At 41.2% G+C, this 10,499-nt stretch overlaps 1 pseudogene; it reads left to right on the top strand.

Moving 5' to 3' along the window:
* Positions 1 to 784: 784 nt before the first annotated feature.
* Rpl27-ps6 (ribosomal protein L27, pseudogene 6) lies at positions 785 to 1,171 on the top strand (annotated as a pseudogene).
* The last annotated feature ends 9,328 nt before the right edge of the window (positions 1,172 to 10,499 follow it).

Below are 10,499 nucleotides of genomic sequence, written 5' to 3'. Positions count from 1 at the left end.
TCCTAGGTAAGCACTCTACCACTGAGCTAAATCCCCAGCCCCTCTGGATGTGTATTTTAAATTATATGTTAATATACTACATATATTATTAAGAAATAAAAGAGTAAGGGCTAGAGAGATGGCTCAGCAGTTGAGTCCTGGCTTTTGTTACAGAGGACCCAGATTCAACTCCCACTACCCACATGGTGATTCCCAACCATTCTTAAGTCTATTTTTAGAGGATCTGATGCCCTCTTCTGATAGTCACCAGACATGCATGTGGTATACATACAGACATGTAGGCAAAACAGCCATGTACATGAAATAAGATAAATGTTAAAATAGAGATTAGAATGGTGGTTATGGGGAGCTGAGAGAGGAGTGAAATGGGGGATTAAAGACCAAAAGGTACAGAGTTGGAATCATACAAAATGACTATGTCTAGAGATCTGATAAAATTGAGAGAAATATAGTTTAATTGTATTATAATATTTAAATCCTATAATTTAGTATAACTTTATTGTATTAATAATTAATTATAATTAATAATAATAGTTCATGCAACACAGCTATATGTAATTGATGATTTAGTTATAACCTTATGGTTAACAGTATTATATTCTGTACTGGAAACTTTTTGATAAATTGAAGTTCAGGAATTCTTACTATGAAGACATGAAAATGACTTTGAGGAGGATTGGTACAGGGGTCAGTGGGAGAGTGCTTACTACAAATATAAAAGGAGAGGAAGTCTCTTTCTTTCCTTTTTGCTGGGTGCCAGCTCCTTGCTGTTGAAACGGGCAACTTCATGAAACTCGGGAAAGTGGTGCTGGTCCTGACTGGACGCTACTCTGGACGTAAAGCCGTCACCGTGAAGAACATTGATGATGGCACCTCAGACCAGAGCACCCTTACAGCCATACCCTGGTGGTTGGAATTGACCGCTATCCCCGAAAAGTGACAGCTGCCATGGGCAAGAAGAAGATCGCCAAGTGATCCAAGATCAAATCTTTTGTGAAGTTTATAACCACAACTACCTCATGCCCAAAAAGTACTCTGTGGATATCCCCTTGGACAAAACTGTTGTCAACAAGGATGTATTCAGAGACCCAGCGAGGCAGGAGGCCAAGGTCAAGTTTGAGGAGCGATACAAGACAGGCAAGAACGGTTTTTCCAGAAGCTTCGCTTTTAGATGTATTTTTATTTTTGTTTTTGTCACTAAAAATTAAACAATGCAAAAAAAAAAAAAAAAACCCAACCGAACCGTAGAAGAGGCACAGGTTCAATCCCTTCACTGGTTGGGGGGGCGGTAAACTATGTGGTGATGAATATATTAATTTACTTGACTTTCATAATGATTTCCCTAAGCATATGTGTATGAAATGATAATACTGAGCATGGTGTCATGGCACATGTCTTTAATCCCAGCACTTGGGAGGCGGAGGCATGTGGATCTCTGAGTCCAAGGCCAGCCTGGTCTACAGAACAAGTTCCAGGACAGACAGGGATACACAGAAACAAAACAAAACAAAACAAAACAAAACAAAACAAAACACAAAAAAACAAAACCAAGACCAATCAATCAAACAGAAACCATAATATTCTTTTGAGCTAACATTTGGATACAGAGGAGAAGAACCAACCACTCGCAAATGGGTGCATAATTTTTTCTGTAGCATGTTTATACTATCATCCCTTCCCCATTGAATCATTTGGGCAACTTGGTCAAAAATTAGTTGAAGCTGGATGTCACATGCCTGCAGTCCAAGCATTTGGTATATGGAGGCAGGAGGATCATGATTTTGAGGCTGGCCTGTGTTATATAACAATACCCTCATTCATATAACAACAATAAAATGTTAACTGACCCAACAAGAAGGGTTGGTTCTGTTATGAGTCTAGTTCTCATTATGACTTCTTTCTTTTTCCTTCAATCCTCTTTCCTTCCTTCCTTTCCTTCTTTCCCTCCTTCCTTCTTCCCTGTCTCCCTCTCTCCCTTCCTCACTTCTTTCTTTCTTTCTCTTTTTGAGATAGGGTAAGGATTCCGGCTTAGAATTTATTATGTAGATGAGGGTGGTCTCAAGTTCATAGGTATTTTACCAGCCTGCTGCTACCTGGGTAAGCCGCCACAGCATGGCTAGGTCATGAATCCAGTAGACCTAGAAGGGAAGGATCAAGTCCAAATGGCTGGAAGTTACTGTTGAATAGAAACAGACTGCTGTCCTGGAGAACATCACAAGGCAGCACGTTTCAAAATAGCATATTGTGCATGTAGGAGAATTCATGAGTTCTCTCTATATTGTGAGTGCTCAAATAAGTATTTGCTGAACAAATATGAAAGCACGTTATTCACCTGGCAACAATGTAGAGAAATGAATTTTCTGTGTGTAAAGTTGTCTCAGTTCTAATAAAAGCTACTGGAATTCCTCAAATTAGAGTCTGTGACATTTTCAAATATTCTGATAACTTCCTAACTTTAAAGGAGTTTTCTGAGTTTCAAAAGTTCAAAGAGTTCTTTGATTATTATTCTCTTCCCCCCACCTCTCTGCTTCTTCCTTTTGGCCTTTATGTTATACAGCACAGTGCAGCTCCGGATCTCTCTTTGATAAAGCTGCTATTAATCTTTCTCACACCTAGGAAGCAAGTACATAATGACACAGAGTAAACAGATTTTTTTTCACATTTACACTTCATAAACATAGCGTTGTAATAGATTAAACTGCGCATTCTTTTTCCACGGCTTTAATATGCTAAGGAATGCACAAGTGGGGAGCAGTGCTACGCAGGCACATGCAGTAGTGCTGCTCGCTGTACCTAGCTACACTACACAATTGTCGGGGTTACAGTAGAACAGATGGTTCCCATGCAATCGCAAGACACAGTATGTGCAAGTAGCCACAGCCCACTTCGGTCTCTCCTCAAGCCATTTTTGGCAAATCATTTCATAAGGGACTTGGTGATTTCCTATGGGCAGAGTGTAGGGGCTGCCTAACAGGCCCCATTTTGCAATGGGCGGCAGAGCTTCCATCAGTGAAGATCGATAGTTGGCATGGCAACGAACTCATTTCTCCAGAAATGAGTTCCCTTTATTAAATTTTGCCAGCTATTGATCAATTCCTGATCCCCATATCAAAACATGACAGGCAATTAATGAATCCTGAATCTGGTTGAATTAAACAAGAAGGAAACTATTCAGGAGAGTTAAGATTGAATACTGTTTTCTGAATTTCATTCGAGGATTGTAACAGAAATAGTAATAGTATAGCACAAATCCATGTGTGAGGACAAGACAGGGAAATGGAATGACTAAAGCACACTTACAAAGTAAGTAAATTGTAATTGGCTCTCCTTCCTTATCAATACTTTTTAAGTAAAGCTTTTCTTTCTTGTTTTTTGCTCCATGTGTGCCCTTATTTTCCAAGTTTTATGCTGACAGACATAGTGCCTGGCTAATCTGGGGCAGGCACGGGCATTTTTTTCTCCTTTAGCTGTTAATGGTACCACTGCTCTTCTGCCTGCAATTTTAGGCTCTCAGGCTGGGTGTATGAGAGAAGGAGGTTGGAGAAAAGAAAGGATCCCATTGTGAAGAAGAATGGCGAAGACCATGGAGATGGCTTTGACTCATTCTTTTCCCATTTTCCTTTCTTCAGCTTCCTTTCCATTTCCTGGCTGCTCAGCACCTCTCTTCTGCTGATTTTCTCCAACCCAAATAGAAGACTGATTTCCCCTATAAGTAATGCTTTTAGTTAAGGAGCCTCAGGGGTTCGTCTTCTTCCTTCCATTAACCAAGCTCATGTCACTCTAAAGGCAGAAAATAGCTTAAGACTATCCAGTGTCCAAACTACAGATTAAAACCAGACAAAGGGATGTAATGATGTCAGACAAGCCATATAGGCCATTACAAAAATCATGTCTCTGAAAAAAAAAAAGATAGGTGTATTCCAGCTCCTGTTTATGTGAGAGATAATAACAGTATGGTCCTAGTTTCATCATAGCAGATTTTGGAAGATTTCATTTAATCTGAAGCCTTAGGGGTTATGCTTGGAGCTCAGTGGTAGAGTATGAGCTCAGCATTTGAGGCCATAGGTTTGATTCCCCTGTGCTATGATTAAATAAATAGTCAGATCTAACTACAGTGAAAGAAGTCACCTTAGGTCCCATGAGAAAACTTGGTGTAGTTCATAGAGATACTCCATGACACTGGCTGGAAAAGACTAGTTAGCTCTGTGTTTGTAAGATTTTTTGTATAAGAATTTAGCTTGTGTGTGTGTGTGTGTGTGTGTGTGTGTGTGTGTGTGTGTGTGCGCTCACACATTTCTGGGGAATGAATACAATGTCTTGCACATGCTAGCCAATGATCCCCTACTTAGCTCCATGCCTTGACCCTCATGGAACTATTTATCTCGTATAGAAAATTAATTCAAGGGCTAGAGAGATGACTCAACGGTTAAGAGAACTGACTGCTCTTCTGGAGGTCCTGAGTTCAAATCCCAGCCACCATATGGTGGCTCACAACCATCTGTTATGAGATCTGATGCCCTCTTCTGTTGTGTCTGAAGACAGCTACAGAGTACTTATATATAATAAATAAATCTTTAAAAAAAAAAAGAAAGAAAGAAAGTTAATTCAATAGTGGCCATACAGAGAAGAATGAATATCTTTGTAAGCTGTGGCTGGGATTACAAACATAATAGGGTTTTTTTTCATAATATCTCATGGAAATCCTCTTGCCTTAGCCTCCTGAGTACTGACAACATAGGTGTGAGCCACCACATCTGGCTCTCCTGGACATTACTTTTTTAAAGAAGTGTTATATGTATATGTGTTCTGTGTATTGAAGTAGCATTTCCTAGACATTCAACAATTACAGAGTAATTGAACTAAAAAGGGATGTGGGAAATGAAGTAGCACAGTGATAGAGTGCTTACCTAACATGTTCAAGGCCCTGGGTTCAGCCCCAGGACTATCAAAAATCAAAAGGGGGACTGTCTTTACTTTCAGGGTACTCAAGCAAGGACTCAGCACATGTTCTTGAGTAAAATTCCAGATTTCCCTAGGTCTTTTGGTCAGGTCTATGATCAACCATGCTAACAAATATAGGAGCTAAAAGTTTGTGCATCATGTCTTCGAAGGGAATGAAGGGACAACTAAACAGACTTCCTGCTCCTGGTGTGGGTGACAGCCATAGTAAAGAAAGTCAAGGTAAGAAAAACAAAAACAACAACAACAACAACAACAACAAAACAAACATGCACACAGCAGTGCCAATTCAGAGTCATCTTGAAGGGTGCGTCTTTGTTTGGAAGGCAATGCAGGGGTCACAGTAAACAATAAAGATGAACTGAAAGATTCTGCCTCCACAGGTCCAGCTGCAAAGTAGTCTGCAGAATGATCTCAGACGCTGGCAACATCGAAAGGTTCTCCAGTGTATTTGCAAAATCTAACATCCATTAAAGAATCCTTGCTCAAAAAGTAAGTGAATGTCTCTTTAGTGATTATTATGGACAGGAGGGCAAGTAGTTGTAGGTCTTACGGGACAAAGGTCTTACACATAAAAATAAACACTAATCCATAACTACTTAAGTATAAATATCGAAATTGTATCTACATAAGTTTCTTAGTTACTTTTCATGCTGCTGTGACAAGATGCCCTAGAAAGCAGTTTAAGAAGGGACAGTTTAGTTTAGGCTTTGCAGCTCCAAGGTACAGTCCATCATGGCGGGGTAGTGAAGAGAAAGGAGCATGGGACAGTGGGTCCCATTTCATTTGCAGTCTGGGGAGAGATGAGTGCTACTCCCTAGCTCATGTTCTCTTTATTTATTCAACCCTAATCCCTAGTCGATTGGATGAGGCTACCTACATTGGGTGGCTCTTTTGTCTTCAATTAACCTAATCTAAAAATTCTCTCACAAACATGCTTAGGAGTTTATTTCCATGGTAATACTAAATCCTATCAAGTTGGCAAGATTAGCCATCACAACCTAAGGCCACATAGTGGTAACGACTTTCAATTCTTACAAGAACTATACCTTGTTAGGGTAAACAGTCACCTCTTTTTGACCAAGTATCTGTTAGACCAAATGGCTCTTGCATAACTACCAAGCCTTGATATCACTCTGAACTCATTTGTTTAATATCTAAAAACATAGATGCTAACCTCCTCGATGGATGCACTAACTTTTCAAGGACCCAAATAATTGTGATTTATTTAGAAGTTCCCAGAAAGCAGCATAGTGCCTCATACTCAGTAGAATATGATACATGTGTGTGAGAATGAAAGAGCTCCATGAAGTGAGGTTTATACATGAGCCTTGGTGTGGAAAGATGAGAGTTCCTGGGTGGTGTGGACTGTGTGTGGTGTCTGAAACCTCTGCTAAGTACAGTCTTCAGTGACACAGCGGAGTGCAAGAGAAGAACACCTCTGTTTTCGACTGAGGAGGCTATAAAAGAAGGCCACCTCTGCTTCGGACTGGGGACTAGAATAGAAGGGTACCTCTGTTTGCAGTGGGGAGACTAGAAAAGAAGGCCACCTCTGTTTGGGGTCAGGGAAATACAAATAGAAAGAACCTGTGTTTGTGGTGGTGGTGGGGCTAGAATAGAAAGACACCTCTGTTGGGTGTCAGGGAACTACAATAGAGGGGCACTTCTGTTTTGGGTGTGGGCTTGGTTGGAGGGAACTCTAAAAGTAGGGCACTTCTGTTTAGAGTGAGTAGAGCAATAATAGAAGAGTACCTCTGTTTGAGGTGGCGGAGATAGAATAGAAAGGCACCTTTGTGATGGGTCCAGACAATAGCTGGATTTCTGTTTTAGTGCTCTTGGGAGTTTTAAGCCTTCATATGGGACACGTTTCAGGACAAAATCAGTCTACATGGATGAGGAGAACATCTGAGACAACTTGAGAGAGAAGGAGACTGTAGTTGTGTCAACATGTAAGCAACACCTGGTGCTACCTGCTCTAACTCCCATTGTGCAGCTGCACAGAGGACCACTCACCAGACCTAGAGAAGAAGGCCAACCCAGATGAAGCCCAGCTCTAGTGAAAAGCAGCAAATGAATTCAGTGATGGTGATTAGAAGCAACTAACTGTTGGAGCAGGTTTTTTCCCACATATAACCAGGGAACTAAAACACTTCCCAAACAATACCAGGAGGGTAAAGTTTCATAGAACACACTCTTGCTTCAAAAAATATCTTATATATGATTACTTGGGGAATTTCATATGTGTACACATATTTTTATCATGTTCGTTTCTAGCCCTCCAACTCCTCTCAGACCGCCCCCCATGCCATAGACCCTCCCAAATTTATGTCTTCTTTTCATAACCCACTAAGACCATTTGGTACCTGTCATAGCTGAGTATAGAACCATCCACTGGAGCATGGGCAAACTATTAGGGGCCACTCTCCAAATGAATGGGATGCTCTTACTCCTGCAGCTTTCAACAGTCAAAGCTTTTCCGTTAAGAGTGGGACTTAATGAGCTCTCCTCCATCTGTGCTAGAATTTCGACCAGCTTGATCTTGTGTAGGAAACCACACTCACTGTGAATTCCTGGGTGTAATAGCCTTGCCGTGGCCAGAGTAGAGTGTTTTGTATCAGTCCTTCCCAACCTCTAGATCTTAAGACCTTTCTGTCCGATGTTCTGCAATGTTCCCTGAAGCCTGTGGGGGAGTGGATGTGGCATAGCTGTCCAATTTAGGGCTGAATATCCAATTCAGTTCCAATTTGATTTCTCCATGTCCTGACTTGCGTGTGTGATGTGTTCAGCAACATGATTCACCATCATGTTCTGATGGGTAACCAAGAACTGTGGTTGTAGTGGTTTGATTATACTTGTCCATGGGAAGTGGCACTATTGGAGTAGGTGTGGCCTTGTTGGGGTAGGTGTGGTCCTGTTGGTGTAAGTGAGCTGCTGTGGGGTGGGCTTTGAGGTCCTATGCTTAAGCTCTGCTCAGGGTGGAAGAAACACTCTTCCTGGCTGTTTTCAGAGCAAGATATAGAACTCTTCAGCTCCTCCAACACACATCTGCCCGGACGCTGCCATGCTTCCAATCATGATAATGGACTAAACTTCTGAAAATGTAAGCCAGCCTCAATTAAATGTTTCCTTTGTAACACTTGCTTTAGCCATGGTGTCTCTTCACAAAATGGAAACTGTAACTAAGACAGTGGTGTTAATTTTTTTTGTAAATCAACTTAATACAAGCTAGGGTTATTGAGGAAGGAGTCTCAACTGAGAAAATGCCTCCATAAAATTAGGCCTGTAGGCAAGGATGATTTGCATGGGGAGGGCCAGGCTCACTGTGGCCAGTACTGCACCTGGGCAGGTGGTTCTGAGTTGTCAAGAAAGCAGGATAAGTGAGCCACAAGGAATAAGCCAGCAAGCAGCATCCTCTATGCCTTTTACACTAGTTAGTTCCTGCCTCTGGTTCCAGTCTTGAGTTCCTGCCCTTACTTCCCTTTATAGTAGACTGTAAGCTGTAAGCTACAATAACCCTTTCCTCCCCTAGTTGTTTTTGGTCATGCTGTTTTATTACAGCAACAGAAAGTAAACAGATAAGTTTACAATATTCCCTTTTTAAAGAGGCTTATGGCACCATCACTCTGGACAAACAACTCAAAGTATGCTATCTCACACTTAAACTGGGCTCTTTATTTGATAGCATAAAGTGCCAAGAAGGCTATTGATCTCCATATAAGATCAATAATGACACATAAAAATCTCTTGCTATGTCATTGGTCCCTTTCAAGTTTTTCTGGCTCCTACAGATGCTCCAAGCTAATCATCCATTTCTAAGGATTTGAAGCTAGGATTCACATATGAGACTAAACATGTGACATTTGCCGTTTTGGGTCTGGACTACTTCAGTTGGCACGACATTTTCTAGTTCTATCCACTTATGAACAAATTTTCATGATTTTGTTTTCCTTTGTAGCTGCATAAAATTCCATTGTGTATATAGATCACAGTTTCACTATCCTTTAATCAGTTGGTGAAAATCTATGCTGTTCCACATTCCGAGAATCTGCCTGCCTCTGCCTTCTCCGTCCTCCACAGACACATGCTGTCAAGCCTGGGGTCTGAACTAAGGCCCTTATACTAAATGAAGCAATGAAGCAAGCATCTTATCAACTGTGGCATCTCCCCAGCCCATTATTAGGTTTTTGAGAAAAGTACTGTGTGGCATGTAGCTTTCATGCAGTCCTAACTATTGCTAGGAAGTTTTCATTGGGCAAATAGACTATAATTTGTTTCGTCATCTCGTTATTGGTGGGCATGGTTCCTGTAGTTCTTTTCTAACAATGATATAGTAGGGGTGCTTATTTTGTGTTGATGGAGCTAGAATTTAGAGCCTTGGGCACCTAAGTACTTTACTACTACTAAGCTATGTCCCCATGCATGGAAGAACAGAGACCAGTGCAGAAAGGTAGGATGGTTTTCTTTGAGTTGCTACCCTAATCATCCTGGATCTTTTTTTTTTTTTAATTTATTCTTAACACTGGGAAGGAAGAGAATAACAGTTACACATTTAACTCTGCAATTAGGGAATAGGTTAAGATTTAATGTATGTTATGAAGGCCAAATATGAAATGCATGCATTAGATGGAAAAGGAGTATTTTCCAGGAAAATCAAATGTCTGATGTCAAATCAGTCTTGCCCGGTGGGTGGAAAAATTCATAAGGGAGATATAAAATCAAGAGTTACTGGGACTTTAATAAAAGGAAATTAAATGAACACAGTGATGGGCTACTTAAGCAGAACCAGAACCATCAAAGTATAAAGCAAGTCAGAAAGAGATACTGGCAGGGTAACAGTACATTTGTTTATGTTCCCTGCCGTGCAGAGGTATGGATGGCTGAAATGGCCCCTAAGTCACTAAAGAAGAAGGTGATCCCAGCCTTACCTTACAGGGGAATAACAAACAGAAAGTGAGGCTTCCAAGAGGTGGCAGCCGTGGAGTCTTGTGGGTGAATGCAGCAATTTGCAGCAGCCTGTGAGAAGATGGATGCTTCCACATAGAAGGTCTTGGGGAAACTGGGAGGGCATTGAGGCAAGGTGACTCTGAGTGGGGGAGCTTTGAAGGTAAAGGCCATTGTCTCTCCTAGGACAAGGGAGGGACAAGGGAGTAGCATGAATAAAGGCTATTAAGAAATAAGAACTTACACTCATACCCGTATTTAACAAGGAGAGTCAAAAATGCTTGCTGTAGGAGGGAAAATGAAGAAGCCAGGGCCTAGGACAATGATGTGTCCGTTTGACTTGAGCCACAATAAACTCGCCAAGTTTCTTGATTCCCAGGGGGCACAGCTTTTTCATTTTCCTGCCAAAAGACCATCTCCTAGGATATGGAGACCATCTGTGTCAAGGAGCAAAGCCCTTAAAGATGATTTCAATGTAAAATGCAGCGTGACGGGGGCCATATTGTCTGACACTGTCCAACCCCTTTCGTATTTCAACAAGTTAAGCACAAAGGAAGTAAAAAACGACCAGCAACAATGAACCAGAATTCCCAGACAGC

Source organism: Rattus norvegicus, chromosome X, assembly GCF_021556685.1.
Source record: "Rattus norvegicus strain SHRSP/BbbUtx chromosome X, alternate assembly SHRSP_T2T, whole genome shotgun sequence".
Taxonomy (NCBI): Eukaryota; Metazoa; Chordata; class Mammalia; order Rodentia; family Muridae; genus Rattus; species Rattus norvegicus.
This window is presented reverse-complemented; position numbering and strand designations above follow the sequence as displayed.